This window comes from Trichoplusia ni, unplaced genomic scaffold (assembly GCF_003590095.1).
Source record: "Trichoplusia ni isolate ovarian cell line Hi5 unplaced genomic scaffold, tn1 tig00002967, whole genome shotgun sequence".
Taxonomy (NCBI): Eukaryota; Metazoa; Arthropoda; class Insecta; order Lepidoptera; family Noctuidae; genus Trichoplusia; species Trichoplusia ni.
In genome coordinates this window covers 202,593-222,425 of record NW_020800309.1, presented here as the reverse complement: position 1 = coordinate 222,425, position 19,833 = coordinate 202,593, and the positions used below count along the sequence as shown (strand labels likewise).

The 19,833-nt window shown below is 32.8% G+C and overlaps 1 protein-coding gene across 12 annotated transcripts in view; it reads right to left on the bottom strand.

Annotated features, from left to right (window-relative positions):
• Window positions 1–19,833, bottom strand: part of LOC113507610 — a 411,058-nt gene that overhangs the window by 362,089 nt on the left and 29,136 nt on the right. The gene's annotated exons all lie outside the window — the stretch shown is intronic.

Below are 19,833 nucleotides of genomic sequence, written 5' to 3'. Positions count from 1 at the left end.
GATTAAAGAAAGGAAAAAGCGATCGGAAGAACAAAGGTCTTAATATTACAAAGACAACTCACAACGGAGAATATGCAACGGTAATCCTATCTATTGATGAAACTAAAGTTATACAGGCCGTGATCACTGCTGAGCATAGTTCTAAAGGACTGGTCACCGGTCAACAGAAAATCCACCTTCATTTCACAAATCCAGGAAAACCTTAGAAACACAATAAAAACACTACCAAACTTGATTATAGTCTGAAGGAGAAACAACAAAAATATGACACTGACACAAATTGATTGTCTGATGACAATCTTCCGCGCGTACATGTCGTTACACGTATACAAACAAGTGACTGAACTATTGACAGTTAAGTGGGATTGATCCAAACTCCCCACCCGTCACCTGTGATAGAGACTCATCAAGCAGTTTATAACCAGACTATTGTTTTCGTTTATATCGCCTCATAACGTCACTCTTGTAAACAGCGTGTAGGTTAATAAACATATGCAATTACAAACATCGAATTGATGAAAGAATTTGAAGATCTACGAATTTTCATGGTTTTTAATTTTACAGAAAACTACTTTGAGAGAGAAGCAGAAGATTAGGATTAGTCTCCGGGACTTAACGAGCCCTATTTACTTATCTAACAAAATCACCACTTAAGGAACTAATAACAGCTTCCTTTCAAACCATTTAAACAACAATAATGACAACGTCCTTACAAAACTTAACTTGGTACACAAAATACTTACTAATTGACTGACAATTTAGGACAACGGTAGACTGTGAAACTAAGACCGTTCTATTATGACCTTCAAGTCAGTGAACCAACTAAAGTTTGTCGAGCATAGAGCTTCGCTTGTTCGCAGTTTCCATTTAAGACGAACGTCAAACTATTCTAAGTAAGGTACAGTGTTTGATTGGAAATTTAACCAGCCAAGTGATTTAAATAAATCGGGAATCAGGACTAAATTTTAATATGCACATGTTTATTTACGAATAATTTAAAGCCCCTTAATGCCTGCAAACCTATTGATGGTGAAACATTGCATAGGTGTTGAACGTACAAACATACAAAACAAAAATGATAAAGTCGGTTATATCCACCACGACGGACATCGATTTTTTTCGAATCAAATTTCTGATAAGAGAAATTAAACACTTAGTTAAGAAAATTACATTAAATTAAACCAGGAAAACAATGGGGAATATGCATGATTTTTTTTTTATTTTTTATATGTTTCTACTAGTTATTACATTACCAAACATACAAATATCACGTCCAAAATATAAACTATTATGCAAAAAAATAAATATTAAAATCGCGATCAATTTAAACGCGGCCATTTTGGCGCGCTTGCTCGTGACGTCACCATTACACGAGTTCGATGTCAACAGCAAAGTGATTGGTTTACAAAATTACCAAAAAATAAATAAAGTGAGTGAATATCGACTTAATTACCATGGAAAAGCACAAAAAACCATATTATAAATATTGTGTCGTTCCTATGTGTCCAAATAACATCAACACTGCAACTGACAAAGTGTATTTCCTTATGCCGAAAGGTGAAAATCTAAGGAAAAAGTGGTGCAAGGCGATGAGAAGAGACAATGTATCGTGTTTGAGCTGTTTATACTGTTGTGAAGATCATTTCAATGTAAGTAAGGATATCAAAAAAGTAAAATACATATACAAATCATTCTTACTTTTACCTACCTACTTGTTTTGTTTACAAACCTCTACAAAACATAACCTAGTTTACAAAAAGTTGTAAAGATATTATTAAAAATTCTTATTCGATATTCTAAATTTATCTTTATGTATGTATAAATCTGGATTTGAAGCGAAATCCGTGGCCATCATAAACACGTCGATTTTCGGAAGATTATCCGACTGCGCTTTTACGAAACCGGTTTCAGTCATTCTCTAAGTCCTTCTTCACAATTAATTAATATTTTGAACACATAAAACTATTAACTTAAGATAAAAAAACAGCGACACAATACAATAACAATTATTCCTCCAAAAAGAAACCATACAAATAGCTTGTTGACAGCAGACGTCTCGTGTAAAACTGACGTCACGTTTTGTTCCACCAATAGTGTTGCGTTTCGAAAATTTGCGCGGTAATTTCAAAACAGCCACTTTTTGATGATTAAATTTCATTATTAAATTAAAATAAATTCTAAAAATAATTGTATAGTGTGTTTTCAGTAGCAATAAATATTACAAAAAAAAATATTTTGTCCATATTTAAGTCACGTGCATATTCCCCATTGTTCACTTCCTTTCAAAGCACTTTTTACAAAGAGTTTGCAAGATATTAACTCCCTTTACTAAATAAGGAAAGGAACATAGAAAGAACTTGCGTAATTACATGTCTCGGGAATGTTAAGACAAACGTCTTAACGTAGGAAAAACTAAAAAGGAAACCTTGAATTCAACCACAGTGCTGTACTATAAAATCTTATAGTAGGATAGATCTGTGGAGAGATGCTGCTAAATAGTCTATGTAGTGGCGTCTCACTTCCACTGCCAGATCAGCATTAGCCAAGCTTCCATATTTAAACCACCGTATTCGGGATAGTCTCAATTTGGTCTTTTTTGGTATGTACTAATATAATTTTGTAATTTATAATTTTCACACCGCAGAATTTCAGATCAACTCTACTACCCTAATAATACAAACTTCCAGAACTTTGTTGTAATGTAGTTAGGCTAAACAATAGGTCGAACAAACAGGCAAGTGAAAACCTATATTGACAGAGCCATGTGGCCATACACAAGTTTGACAGAGTTATTTCGGCTGAAATTTGAAGCGCCTACTGGTGTTATATTAACAGAATAATTTTCTGGGAACTGAAACGCTCTAGTAACACATTTATATTAAATTCTAGGTAATAAATATAGAACGGTTCAAATCTACAAGAATCTCGTCTCAAAAACCGCACCTATGAGGTTCCAAAACCAACAAGTTGCGTTGTATTAAGATGAGCATTTTTTTCAATCTTTTAATACGAATAACCTCTTATTACTAACTGTATTAGTTTTTTCCACTACCTATATTACAGCATAAAGCATCGTTGCTTTCATGAATCCGTACTTAGTTCCAATAGCACCTACAAACATTTTCAAACACAATTTTCCTTTACAAAGTAAAATCCATTAACAGATTACAAGGTTAGACATTTCTCAACAGGCTACTCGGCTTCCAGACTAAGCACTAAGTCATCTTTCAAACACAGGCAGTAAAGGGACCTAGTAGGGAGACAATGAAGGAATAATGCCGAGGCTTAAAGGAAAAGGCGACACAAAGAGGATCCGCACTCTTGGAGGGAGGAAGTGGGGTAAATGGTACACGAGACTTCTTGAGAACCAGGTCAAGAAACACACGGGTGTTTTTAAAACTAATTAATTGAAACTAACAAGCTGACGTCGAAAAGATCTCTGCCAATAATAGGGATGAAGACTTTTTTCCCCATTTCGTCACTTTATTTATACGGAACTTGCGCGTGATATCATTTTTGTGTTTTTAATGGGCAAAAACTTTACGTGTCTAATATTTTTAAATTATGTTCACTTTTAATACTCAGTAATCATCCCTGCGAGTTGATAACTTGCTAAGAGGTTATATTTGTGAAATAAGGAACTCAATTTTATCTTTGTGTTTATTGTGTAGGTATACAACCACAATTTAATGGGGCAGTACAATGACAAGTTATTGAATTATGTGCAATCCCTCTATGATTTATGGAACAAGTTAAGTAGCCAAACAAAGTAGCTTCATTAATAAACTAGGTATGATACTATCTACATAACAAGTTTTTAAACTTGCGAGACGTATTGTCTACTATCACGGCAACTTACAAAAAATCGCAACAGAATAAGACACACCTCTTCTCAAGCAACAAGTAAAGTACGTACTAAATCTCAGAACAATGTCAGCGCACAACCTAGATATTTCGAAACCGCTTGGATCTTGTAGCAAGATAACCTTCGAAACTAGATAGATTGTCTGATATACGTAACTTATACCAACTTAGTACCCAAGCTATGCAAATTTGTAATACTAAACTGAGGTATCAAATTTTAATATGAACCAAATACTTTAAGATTATGAAGTTCAGTGCAGGTATTTTTTATGTTTGCAAAAATATTACTCTACTGAAAGAAATTATAGTCATAAGTGTCCAAACTAAAACCGTATGTTTTTATTTGATGATGTTTACAAAATACTCTTTCTAGACAATATCGAGCGAAACAAAAAAACTCGAGAAAACTATAACATTTAATAAAACTAGGCAACAATAGAAAATCCATTCATTTTATTAAGAGTAAGAGATAATCCAATGGCATCTAATGTCTATCAATACTGAGGAATACGTTTGACTTGAAAAGAAAAACGACCCAAATCAGTTTCCAATCGAATAAACCAACATAAGTTTCAGTACTAAAACGAGCCTTTCGAATCAACAACGAATCGCCCACAGCTGATGTATCCTATAGATAGACTTGTAAGTGTTACCCACAGATAGCACCCACATCAAAACGAACTAAACGAGTGGAAACTTATCCTAGGAACCAATCATTTATGTCTAGAAAACACGAGAATTAGATCCTCTTGAGTTTTCGAGACATGCTTTGGATGGTTTCGAGAAAAATTGGGAATATCTTCGTTTAATTGGGAGTGTAAGTGTTTATAACGGATTATACATAAAGGTATTTTTTAATTCCGTACCGGAACGTCTGTTTTACGCCGGACTGTGTCTATTGAAGCGAGATAAACAGTCGTAATTTCCACGGATTTATTCCGATTAACGTTATATTCCTTTTAAATAAATTTATTTCGATAAATAGATAACAAAAAGATGGAATCAATATTAACCATATACCGACACAATAATAATTAAATGCTTATTACCCGACGAGCAACTTTAAGTGAGAATATTATTATATAAATCTTATTTATCCAACTACAAGTAATCTAGCTATTATTATACATATATTCTTAGTAAAATAACCAAGCTATATTCATCTGAATGATGGATGGCGCAAAATTTCGTACTTTAGTCTTGCTTATATGTAATTGATAGGCGTTCTACGACTATATTAATACTAACTTATATAAATAAATCCATCGCATTATCATGAGCAAGACACCTGAATAAACTGCGATAGAATGCTCTGGCAAATTGTTTTATAACAATGTCTAATGTTTACGTTAAGATCAAAAATATTTTAGAATTGTTTGGTTAAAGATATTCTAAATTCATTGAAAATTTTGGTTGAAGAGCGACCGTCCGATCGGACCGTTGTGATCAGAAACGAAACTGCTTAAAAGTAGCTTAAAAAGTCATGGTGTCCATCATGATAATCCAAATAACAGCATAACTTGTTAATGTGCCGTATGTAAATCATGTGATTGCCTTTATTGTTAGTTTGTCAAGTTTAGTTGTATATTTAATACGCGCCTGAAATTGTATACCTGTACCTAAACCAAAATAAAGGTATGATCAATCGTTTTTAGTGTCGTTAGATTTCCATCAAGGATACTAACTCGTTTTACGGCAATAGTAAGCAATGTTGTTTGGTTACAGAATACCAGTTGTTCTATTTGAGTTCTATTTTGTTCAGCTTCAAGTCTATTTGAGAGTTTCATCTATTTTCGGGTACTAGTCAATGCCACAAAAGTAACTAAGTAAGACCAGTAAGCCTGAATACGAGCATATAGATACAATAGCATTCCTACTCGGAAATGGTAAGTCCGTTCGGAGCCCCGTAGGAATTCCTGGCAACTGTGTCAGGCATTCCTTTGACACAGCTTTGAGAGATCTCGTCACTCGTCTAAATATCGGTCATAAAGGCAAGGGGTATAATGAAAATCTGGACCATGATGTAACGTCTAAAGGCATATGAGTAAGGTTGTAGGTACATCATAGATATACTGAATTGTAGAACTAAAATATGAACATAATTTGGGAATAAATACTAAGTCTTATCGGAGTGATTATGATTTATGAATTAACTAGCTGTAGCCCGCAACTTCGTCCGCGTGGCCTTCAGTTTATAGCGTTCGGTGGTCTCCGCTTCCATGGGAAGGTCGAGATAAAGTGAGGCCTTGACCCCTTTTAAATTAAAACTACCCATAAACCCTTGCGCACATATTTCATTACTTTTGACAAATAATATTGATAAAAAATACCTATCGCGATCAACTCCCCAAAGTTGAGCGACATAACCATTCTTTCAATTTATTAATGAAAAATTACTAAAACCCAAGAAGAAAAGTTTCTATCTATTTGTGATATCAAAAGAAAACTAAATGACATTATATTTTCGCCAAACGTCAACGGTAAAGATGGCGACAGAAGTTTTTTTGTCAGTGCCATCGGTATTTACCGAAATTCTCCATAATCCGAATTTTGCGGATACATGTTTTCGATTCAAAATCAATATATTTTTAATGTTTTGTTGTTCATATAAGGTTTCGATCGAGTCTACCGTAGCCCTGCACGAAATTATTAATATAGATGTTTAACCCATTTATTTTCTACTTAGGTAGTAAACTTAACGTGGTTGCCTTTCTCAGTTCATATTTTATATTTAATTCTATTGTATGACCGTGTGTATGTGTCTGAGCTTCTCTTTAACGGCTGGACGAATTTGCATGTGTTTGGTTGACGTCCTGGGCGGTTTAAATTCACTAATCAACCCCCAATCAATAAGTTCGCCAGACGAGATAGTTCTGTAGATATTAACTTAGCTGTCAAAATAGTTTATTAATTACTTGCAATATTTACTAAAACTTAATCTTAATTTGCGCTTTAGCTAATAAATTATGCACACAGGAAGGCTTTATTTACATAAAAATGCCCATTAAACATTAAGTAATAACACGCGTTTATAAATTTCCATATGCGCGTAACACTACGTATTTATTTCTTACGATAACTTTAATTTTATGTTCCATTGAAGCATTAAATGGTACGAAACAACTATGGCTTTAATGATACGCTGTCATAATAAATTGCATGATTAACTAAGAAAATTATGCATGTGTCAATAGTAAGTTTAACGAATGATTAATGATACGAAAAATTAATTGAAAGTGAACATGCAGTTTTTAAATTAAATAATGAACATCAGACTTAGAACTTTACTGTACTGTACTTGTATTTTTTTTACACTTTTCACTGTTGTGTTTGAATTATGGAGCATTAACACGATTACTTACCTATTATTATTATTAGTTACCTATTATTGGTAAATAAGTCGTTCAAATTGTTTTAACTACCTACTTACATGTACTTAGCATCTATCAATAGCATCATTTATGTCTGCAAGTAAACATTAATTTAAGGTAAAAGTAGTTACAGGTACCTGTTCCTTATCTTAGAACATGTCTTTAATATGTAATATTATTCCAACAAAGTATTAAATCAATTAAAAACTTTGCGACGTTGATAAAGGTAACAATAGTTAAAGTTGTGGCATCATTAGTATCTCATTAAAACAAGCAGAACTTGATCGTAGACGTGAGACGGTAGCTGACCTATCACGATCTAATTAAACGACACTTAGTCGCTAAAGTTAGACAAGATAACAAACACAAAAACCAGAAAGATAAAAGCCGAGGACTTTGAAAAAAAAGAGTCTAACAAAGAAACAATTTCTCAGAATAGTAAAGCTTGGAAGATTTAGGAGGTAAATTGTTACCATGAGTAATCCTACAGACACCTCTCCTCGCCTTTTAACAACCCTTAAACCGTAGTACAGAGCCCCAATTTTGCTATTTACAATGTCTAAATTAATGAATGTAAATTTAATCCAATTGCCATAAATTTATCGGCCATTGTAAATAGCATATTTGGAGCCCTGACTAGCATGATCATTCTGATTACAGGTTAGTAGAAAGCTAGTAAGCAAGACAGATCAGTAGGCAAGCAATATTCCACTAAATCTGGCAAGACTAGAAATCTTTTTTGAACAGACGGTCTGTCACCGTGTTTTAAGGCAATATTATAATGATTGTGGAAGCATGATAGCGGAATACACGGTGTAGAGCGACATCTGTCTTCAACACCCGCAATAATGACTACTTTATGGCTGTAAGCCCACTGATCTACTACAACAACACTATCAAAAATTTGACTTATTTTATGACTGAACCAATATGGCAAAATTCTTGGGCAATCTTACTTAAATCGTATCACCTAAAGCGCTTTGATAAAGTACTTAATTAACTTAAGAACTAAACTAGACGAAGAAGCAATGAGATTGTGAATAAAACTTGCAAGTCCAAGTTGCAACACTGAATACTAAAGACTCCTATCAATTTAACAAAGTACGCGTAACAAGAATATATTCTCTTTGGTAATTCAACTTACATAAAATTAACGTTGGACTGATTAATTTCGAAATTGTGATAATACCTACTTAGTAAAAAGAGGTTTGTTATGTTAATGTGATATTCGTACTCATTGTGTAATGTTTACAAATAATAAAGCGTTATTTTTGTAATAGATTGTACAATAATAACATATTATGCAAATAGACACACTTAGTTCAGCGTTATAACTTGGTTTATATTATTACATTTAAACGTCGAGCTTGATAATTAGTTACCTATTTGTCAGCGATTGTCCAAAGCTTGTAATAATTAAATTTGTTATGAAGTAATCTAAAGTTACTTATCTTTTACGAATAAATCAGAATAGACCGTATTATTTCAACAGTGACAGCACTAAGACAAGTTCCCCAATCTCGAAAAAAATTAATTTGAATACTTTGACAGCACTCCTACCACCCATCATACAATAGACCTTAGCTCACAATTATTCAATGAACGATATAAAACAAATATCCTTGCACGACTGTATAATAAAGAGATGACGAATCACCACATAAATACCATAAAAGGAGTTAGCCCACGAGGTTACCGATATACTCCTGCTTCCGACAACAACACCCGTAATAACTTATCTGTTCATTCCAATGCCGTCGCACTAGTTAAACGGAAACATGAAACTGACTGGGTTAAACTTAAGCATACTAAGTTAAAACTTTACCTCAAATTAGTGTTAGAAACTTTTAAATAAATTTAAGTTGATGACTTCAAGGGTTCAAATGACTAAAGAAAAATATTAACAGAAAGAGTTAGAGAGAACACAGCAAAAACCGATATAACAGCCGAAAGAAAACATAAACTGAATTCATCAATCACTTGAATGCACAATACTGATGTTATTAACGTAAATACACAGAAAACAACAGGTTTAGATAGTAAAATCACACATGAATCGTACAAACGAGAGACATATGCCGACGATACGCGTAAACACGCGCGAAGTGAGTTCGCAACTGCAATACGGGCCCACGAACGGCGCCCGCGCAAACCTCTTTCACTTTGATTTCGGAACGTCCATTCATAAGTATCCAATGGATTCGGTTGAACACCTGGTCATTACATGAAGTGTTGTGAGCAATACACACGTTTAGATAATGTTTGAGTGCAAATGTGTCACGTTTTTAGTAACAGATTTAATGAAATTGAAAGTCATGCTGTCAGTTAGTTTCAAATTTTCTTTTTATTCTTGGTTATTTGAATCTAGAGAAATTCTTACGGATCTTTTTGCGTGCTTAGGGATGGCGAAATATACAAGCTTTTACTCACTAAAATCACAAAGATAGGTAAGTCAGTATACATAGTAGGTTAGTTACTTCGAAAGAATAAAGTTCCAGACTAACATCACCGTATAACACCATCTCCAAAATTTCACATCAAACCAATATAAATTCCAGGCAAACAACGGGATGAAAAAGGCTAATGAGGAATAAATGATGACCACTAAATACTAGGAAGTACCACTCTGAACATTCGCTAATTAGAGTAAGACCATTCACCAAGAGATGCTCGTATGCAATTAGCAATCTGCTGGCAGAACGATGATTTTATCGGCACTTTCCTCGCATAGTGGTTTATTGAGCTATCAACTAATGAACACAGATTGATGTGTAATTAATCATCGGAATTTATTTGATCGAATACTTCGTTTTCTTGTCGATACTGCAGAATAGATTAAGGAAGAACTGAAGCAAGCGTTTTGTCGTACAAGATGACGGATATAGAATTTTAAATTGGAAAAATTGATATCATCTCAGTAATTGCAAATATTATTACATTTAAATATGTACGTAAACTATAATCTGTGGAAATAAACAGAAGAAAAAGACAATCATCATAATATACCTGAAGCGCAAAACTTTATGCTGTACAAAACTATCACTGCCATAATTAGTTAATTACTTATACACTAAAGACAAAGTTAAGCTACCTATTACATGCAGTCCAGCCCGTAGGATCACAGTATAGCAGCAACATTAAGACATGAAAATGGACCTTATTGCTCAGACATAAAGACGTTATTAAAGCCAGAATTTTAGCACCACTGTATGGTGTGCCTACAGTACAGAACAAATACATCATGTTAATTAAATGTCTGTGTGTACGTAAGATGTTAGCTGTAGTTGTGGAAATGTCACTAAACTTACAACACGCTCTTGTTAATTATTCTAATATAGCGTGTAATTAGAAATTATCATTTCGTCGAAGTGATGAAAAGTTGCCGGGGATACCGGCACGGAAACCGGAAAGTGGGTGAAGATTCTTGATTAATAATATCTTATATTCATCTATATCTATACTAATATATAAAGCTGAAGAGTTTGTTTGTTTGTTTGAACGCGCTAATCTCAGGAACTGCTGGTCCAAATTAAAAATATTGTTGTGTTGAATAGACCATTCCTCGAGGAAGGCTTTAGGCTATAAACCATCACGCTGCGACCAATAGGAGCGAAGATACTATAATGGAAAATGTAAAAAAAAACAGGGCAGGTATAAATCATAACTTATATCTTCTACCCACGGGGACGAAGTCGCGGGCAACAGCTAGTTTCTAGATAATTCGGTTACACAAGGATGAGATCAAACTTAATACCGTCCAAATATCTATAGCAAAAGGGAAAAACGCATAGTTTTTAGTTGAAGACAGTCTTGAATAGCTCACCTTTTCTGTTTAATAAATATATTCTTATAAGCAACTAAACAAAAAGAAACGTTCGCAAATGCCGTATTTACCTGCTTCACATAATTTGAGGAAGGTCAGTTAAAACGCCACTTTAACGACGAATAGGAAACTTTGAATAAGTCATGATATAACTCCTACCTCGCGTAACGACATTTTGGATCATCATTACCTTCTGTGACATTATAGGTACCCTCCATTGCGCTTAACATCCTTCCTATATTGAAACCGTCTCACTATCCCTTTCCAACCCCGTATCATCTGGTCGTAACATAATAGATTATGATACTTCTACCATAGTACCAATCATTATAATACAATAGTATATTTCCAATATTTATGTATACCTCAAGTATATGACTGGATTCTAAACCCGCCTCCACACTATATCATCAACGTAAATAACAATGATTCAACTAATACGAAATCGTAATATTTATATTAGAATGATCTCAACCACTTAAAAAAATATATGTATGACAGCCAAAGGACAGTTCTTCGGAAATAGTCAAGCTCTTAAAATCATTAATTAATAATATTACTACGTCAAAGTTAAAGTTAAGGCATGACAATAATTTAATTAATAATAACTTGATGCTGATACTATATCTACATATAATATTAAATTGATTAAAATAATATAAACCATAATTAATATCGTAACAAAAACCATTCAATAATCATTAAATAACCCTAAAGATGGCAATCAACAATCGTAATTATACCAAAATTCATTACATTGTGTAACCGTGTGTAATAAAAAGCCTACTTGATAAAATCGTAAAAACACAACAATTTAATGTGCATCTGCACGATTATACATCAAATTACTTTTAAATTATTGTGCAACGCACAATGCGTTAATTGCAAAATAAAAAAAATACGAGTAACATAACAGCTCATGATTAAACATTACTTTAAGAGAGATTTAAAGTCAAAGTAAACCTTTGCGAGTGCCCGAAGTAGTCTTTTTCAACTACTATAATATGAATTCCCGCATTCTAGATAACTTACAACAACATACATGTTATTTTTAGGCATTTTCATTTTATCATGTAGAGGAAGATTGAGCATAGAACACTGTGATCGCAATATTTGGAATAAGGTTTTCCATGTATCAATAAAAAACTTAAGTAAATATAGACAATATTAACTGAAAAAATGAATATTTAATGCAAAAAATAAAAACCGCTATTTATAACAGCCTTTAAAAGGCCATGTTTTTATCTGTAAATCTGTGAACATTCTTGTCATTACCAGCTCATTGTTAATACAGATGATAAATAAAATATCGTTGCTCAAAAACATATACGAAAATCTCTTTGAGCAATTATGCAGAGAACAATGAATCGAGCATTAATATTTGAGGTCAGAACCAATCGGAATAAGTTGGAGCGAGAATATTCTGACGTAATCTTGCATAATGCATATCAATGTCAAAAATAAAATGGAAAATAGTAGAGTTGCGCCGAATAACTATTCGGTATTCGGCGTATTCGGCAATTTTTTCACTATTCGTATTCGGCCGAATTATTCGGTTTGGTGCCGAATATATTCGGTTCTTTTTTTCTCCGCCACATTACCCGATGTCAACTAAAAGATATAACTTATTCTGTTATAAGTCTACGGAATACTATGAACGAATTGTAGAAGATAATAAAATGAAAGCAAATAACTTAATAATTAATAACTTTAACTCAGTATTTATTTTTAACCAAAAACATATTTATTTCTTAAACAACAACATTATACTTACAACTTTCTAGTCAATATTTATTTTAATTTCAAAAACGCTTTAATCATACTTTTAGACCTCCAAATAAAATATTTCAACCATAGAACAAGATAATAATCCCTACTAATATTATAAATGCAAAAGTAACTCTGTCTGTCTATATATATAGCGTCTGTTACGCTTTCACGTCTAAACCACTGAACTGATTTTAATGAAATTTGGTACAGAGATAGAATTGACCTTGAGAAAGAACATAGGATAGTTTTTATCCGGGACTTTTGAAGAGTTCTCTTGGAAACGCCATATAAGCGACCTTGACGCGGGCGAAAAGCTAGTAATATTTATTTCTGAAACTAAGCAGTTAAAACTTAAAAAATAACATTTTTTAAATGTTTAATCTTGCGGGCGGCAAGTAAGGACATGTTGAAACCTGTTTACGAGGCGAGGCAATAAAATTTTGAACCGAATAGTTCGGCCGAATATTCGGTTCGGTAAACTTTAAACCGAATAGTATTCGGCATTCGGTTATTCGGTGAAACCACTATTCGGCGCATCTCTAGAAATTAGCATTAATGTGTGTGACATATATTAAAAAGAAATGTTCATACAAAATAAATAATTGAAAGGACACAATTGAGCACATCTTTATTATAATCAGTTGAAAAGATGAAAATACAAGGGAGCTTTATTTTATCCATCAGCAAACTAGAGATTTTTGAAGTATTTAAGGATATATTGGTAGTATACAGGGTGTGTGCTACGTAAGAAATGTATTATAAATAAAATAAATAAAAATAAAATAAAAAAGCCCTTTATTTCCTACATAACAATTTATACTTTAGTTCTACTATCTACCTACTAGCTAGTTTTCCACTCTTAATTAATTATTACATACTATTATTATATATTCTTTGCAGAAGAAATGTATTAGTGATGTTCTATTTATAACCTAAAATATAATCACAGTATCTACATAAATACACACAAACTCTTTGTTACTGTCCTAATAAACAAAAGGTTAAATGATTAATTGCCTAACACCAGATGTTAATTTTAGCCGCCTAAAAATCTGGGTCGACCTAATAATTATTTGAACGAAATCCTTTTGTATCCTATTTTCTTTATTAGGTCCCATTAATTGGAGTCTGCCGTTATTTGATTATAAAAATGTACGAGAATAGATTGGGTAAGTCAGATTTACTGATGAGTAAAGTCAATCGGTAGGATCTTTATTTTATACTGCCGTTGATATGATTGAAACCCAATTTTGATTAAGTTGAATTAAAGTAAATTGAAAATTTAGATGAAAATTAAATAAGTAAATAACAAAAAATCGGTTATTCATTATATTTTTGCTTCGTCGTTAGATGGATATTTGATTAGTTGTTGTTATAATGCAACATAAATCTATACAATTATTTTTTACTTTAATATGTTTAGTTATTACGGTACATCAGAAACAGCCTGATGACAGCCATCGGAGCTTATGTAATAGTGTTTCATTTTCACACTATGGGTACCTACATTAAAAACCGGCTACTTTCACACCATATATGATCTAAAATTCTAAATCAATCAAACGAAAATCTAGACCAAAATTTGCATGTACTCTCGAAAATCTAGTTCTACCAAGTCACCAAAAGAGGTGACTACTGAACAGTGCAACATAACGATACGTCAAATTATAGACAGATGCCGAAATGTGCAGCGAAGTGTGAAGCTTCAAATCACGAAGCGCGTCAAATACAGCATTTGATTAAAATATTTGTAGTGACAGTTTTGATGGATAGTTGACTTGTTTGACGCTTGTGTTATGTTCTAATTACATGTTAGGAGTTAGTTGTAACATAAGAATAACTTACTATTTGTGTCAAATTTCTTTGCAATCATTTTTTTGAATTACATAAAATGGTATAAGTAATTTTGTTTTTGTACTACAACTAGCTTATCCGGCGAAGTTTATACAAGACCGATTTGGAAATTTTAATGAACAAAGGTGCTACGCAAACGCATACAAAAACACTCAAATTGGTCCAGCCTTTTAGGAGACGTTCAGTGTCATACACACGGTACAGTCGAATATGCTACATCTATACTAATATATAAAGCTCAAGAGTTTGTTTGGTTGTTTGAATGCGCTAATCTCAGGAACTATTAGTTTAAATTGAAAAAAATAAAAAATGTCTTAAATAGACCATTCATCGAGGAAGGTTTTAGGCTACATACCATCATGCTGAGTCTAAAAGAAGTGAAGATACAATGGAAAATGTGGAAAAAATATTTATCTTCGAGGGTTTGTTTAAAAATTCCTAACTTATATCTTCTAACCACGCGGACGAAGGCGCGGGCAACAGCTAGTATAAAGATAAACACAATGAAACACAATTAAATCTGAAGGCGACTAACAAACGAGAGATTAGACCAAAAGACGAAAAGCTATTTACAACATTTTACACATTCCCAACTCAAATTCCCCATACCGAATCTTATATCAAATTACACTAACAACATTATCTCATACTTGTAGAAGAGAACCAGCAAAATTTCGTTCATAATTAATTGCTAATGACAAAGCTGCAGGCGTCTACGTAATTTGGCGTACTAATGAACTCGTAATTCTGTACAAAATACACATCTCAAGTAACATAATAAATACTGATGGGCTTTGTAGAGAAAACCTAAATAATTAGGACATTAGTAGTGCAAATTATACTTAATTATCCAATTTTATATCATGAACAGATTTTCTTGCAACTTGTAAGTAATTTAAACCTATTTAGGTAGGCGCTAGCTTAAATATTCCACGTTTAACAGATGAATATTATATAAATAATATAAATGTACGTCGTCACATGTAAGAGGCCGATCTTTAGCATCGTAACCAAATAAGAATTGATCTCGCAATGGGGTGACGAGGTCGGCGGCATGTCAGCCGGACTTGCAGCCACAATACAATCGATTAACACTGTAGGCGCTACCAAAATTGGTGTTGTTTCACTCCACCAGTTTATTAAGACACTTCAATATTTACGTAACATGCTAAAAACGTACTTATTATAATATGTAATAAGATACACGTATATTCGATACGAGTCCACGTTTTTGTTGAACGAAAGTTACCGTTTAAGGTCGGCAGTGCATTCGGTAGCGGGAGGCCATGTAATAAAATTAAACTTCATAAATAGTTTCGGTTTCATGGAATTACTTAAGAAGTTAAGGGATTCTGAATCAAGGCGGTCGGGTCGCGAACAATGGCAATCGTATGACGGAATACCTGTTACAAGGCTGGCAAAAAAAGATAATACGTTATCGAAGTATACGAAGACATAAAAACAGATTATGATACAATTTTTCAAATCAACTTGTCTCGTTTGTTTTTCTAATATAAAAGTTTAATGTGTAAGCATCTTGGATTCGAAACAACGACCAAAGTTATCCAAGGATCCATTGAACAACTTTCAAGATCGTCCTTCGAGACTGAAGATAAAGTTGCTGCAAACAAATTATATTTATTCTCAGTCAAAAAGTTGCAAACTTTATCAAATTAATGTAACTTTGTAAACACAAGAAATCTGTAAGTCTGTGTACTATAAATGATTCTTGAAATTACACTATAAATACTGTACAAAAAGTATCAGATCACAACAAAAAAAACTAGGTTTTCAAGCCGCTACAGTGTATTCAAGTCGTGCAAATCGTCTCACAAGTATGAAACAACAATGAAAATCTAGATTCAAAGTCTCACGGCTAAACTAAGACACCGGTTTTCTCACAAGCCGACTATGTAGGCCTCGTCACCCATAAACGGAGCTAAAATGAAGCATCGATAATTTACATGCAATTTCACGACACCGCCATATACAGCCATCATGGACGCTTGACCCGATTACGAAGTAAAACCACTTGAGACTACTATGTTCTTATTCCTCATGCTATGTTTATTAATACTTCGATCAGACTAGACTCCGTTGGTTTAGGTTATTAAAATTGGTGAAGCCTTGTTTCGTCCCTTCGATTCAAAGCATAGTTAATTAAGTAAAATAAATCGGGACTAAAATCCAATGTTACAACAGTGAATATTATCAATCAAATATTATCAAACCCACCCCTGAAATAATAATATATCGGTCGCTTATTAATTTTATATAAGACGACACACCAAGATTTTTTGAAATACCTTATCTGAATTGATTATAGACATACATTGAGACGTAGGTTTATTAAATTAAAGAAACCACATTAAAACCTATCATCTTTTAACCGTCTAGAAGTAACAGTTCAGACTCAGCGGTTAAAGTTATATGGCACCCCTCTTAGAAAAAAGCTCATGATATTAAAAAGACTTGACCGATTTTGGTAATTCATGTCTAAGAACCATCACTAGAAAACAAAAAAAAACTGCATTCAAAGTGGTTCAGCCGTTTCAAGAGCTACAGTGCCACAGACCAACACGAACATAGCGATCATATTTATAACACCTTTATTTTTGTGTTTATTAAATAATTTAAAGGCTGAAGGTTCTTTAATCTTTCAAAGACTAGAACGAAATAGATTTTATATTTTTCTAGATATTGAAATGGAAATTTATCTTCTGGAAAACTGGAAAGAGATATTTGATTTATCGACACGATAATCCGATGTCTGCTGAGATTACATTAAAATATAAAGTAGGTCTGCCTTTTTATCTCCGCTCTATATAAAAAAAATCGTTCGGTAGTATCACAGAGGTTTGGCAATTTTAGTTTCAAATACTTTTCGGTGACATTTTTACTGATTTGCTAAATTGATTTATTTGCTTCAGGACTTCGGTAATCCGATACAGAGTAAGCCAACTTAATACAAAGTATTAGAATGACAGTTAAGAACATTGCTTATGTTTCCTTTAGCAGGAGGCTGCTTAGAGTCTCGCCAAATAGTTCGGTGAAGCAGTAAAAAATCAGACAAATTTATTCAATTATATTTTGTTAACAATCAATTATAACACCGACTTCAAATAAAAACTACTAACTGAAACTTGATAAAGAGAAAACAATCATCTGAATCGGTACATCGAGTCCGAAGTTCTGGGGTAAAAAAACAGCTCTCCTTTTTTTAAGTCGATTTAAAAGGTAAGTTCGTTGACAACAAGACGACTCAAGTAACGTAAATCTAAAAGCAGGAATAAGGATGAGACAATTTATATTCCTTGTTAAAAAAACAACAATATTTAATACAAATAAGGTCAAGACAAGCAACATCCTTGTCCTTGGATATAACAATATCTAACAGCGAATTATAATGTAAGTCACGTCCTATGATAATCAACTTGTTAAAAAAGAGTTAAACGTTCTTATAAGTAAGGTAAGGAGCGAAAGTCGTTGACGGAAATTAAATTTACAAACTTCAATACCTTTTAAACGATCTGTAATATCAAGATATCAGTGTTTAGTAAGTTTTCAGTAACACTCGGTGTTGAATTTGTGTTCTAGACTCAATAGACAGTTATTGTTTATGATTTCTTTAGTTTCTTTTATATATCTAATAGCGTTTGTGTTCTTTTGTTGCCGACTGTACCCAATTTCACAGAGATAGCATACCTAATAGGTGTGGTTCAATTAACAAAATTGAAAAATTGAACGTTCTTATTTTAATTAAAAGCTGTCTAGACTAAACTTTTATGACTTTATTACTAATTTTTAGAGCAAACTAGACGATATTGTTTTACCATAGAAAATCTTACTGTTTACATTTCTATGATTTTTTCTATAATTTAAATAACTGATTCATTTTCTTTTTACAATTGTTTTAGCTATTTCAGTTATTTTGACACTGATTGTAATTCACTCCGCCCTCTCTAGAAGGAACATTGAACTAAAATGATTTTCATAATGATATTTAAACTTCGGCCCATTGTATCATGTTGACGTATCACCGACCTTATAAAAAAAACATATAGGTACCTAATATAAGTACCTTAATAACATAAACAAGGGAGAACAATGAAAAAGTATGACTAAGACAAATCCACGTGCAAAAATATTATAATGAATGAGTAATTGCTTAGCATGCCTAATACCTAGTACTTGTGCAGTTATTGAAAATATGAGGTACAATGTAGTCCAGTTAGAAATGGTTTTCTTATTTTTTTATCCTATGTAGGAGTATTTATAAAGAGACGCTACCGAACTTATTCAAAAGTTACATCGGTGACGTGCAAAAAAAGTTGATAATTTTCGAAATAGAAGAGGATGAACTTGATTAAGTTTTAATAAATAAAATTAATAAGTATAATGTATCTAGCATAAAAGCAAACAGTTATTAACAATATTGAATACTTTTACATCGCTTATTTCATTTCTGCTTTCAAAGGAGACGTTCGTTAATGACGTTAATGTTTTCTTTCATTTTTATCCAAAATATAATTAGTACCACTAAGAGCATATCTAAGTACAAAGTAAATCTTATTAATTACATACCTAGATTATTACAATATTTACTAATCTTATTAAAATGAACAGAGCGCCTACCACCTCCTTTTAAAGTAATACAAATGCATTTGTGGAAACGGGACAGCACTATACATCGTAAAGCGGCGTCTCTCTTTCACCCCCGTAAGAATTCTACATTAAGTGTTAGCCAGGCCCTCTGCAAACATAAGTAACTCCGGTCACAAGGTCAATATGAACTTGCAACACAGATTGATACTAATTGATTAGATCAATGCCTGATATCGAATTGATGAATGTAAGACAATTTCACGAGCAATAAATCTCGCAGTATGCGTCAATTTAATATAAAATATTACATACGTCGAGGTCTTTGAGATGTTCATAAATATGCATTGGCATTAAGAAATAACGCCTGTTATTGTGAAAGCTACAAAGAATAAACGCGAAATTATAATAATATAATGTCACAAGGTTCGATAAGGGCCTAGTCCCCAATTGAGAAAGATGGGCATTGAATACTGCACTACGCTAGCGGACTAGGGATAGCGGATACTACTATAGATTGTGCCAAATTTTCGAACAATGTTTTTCTTC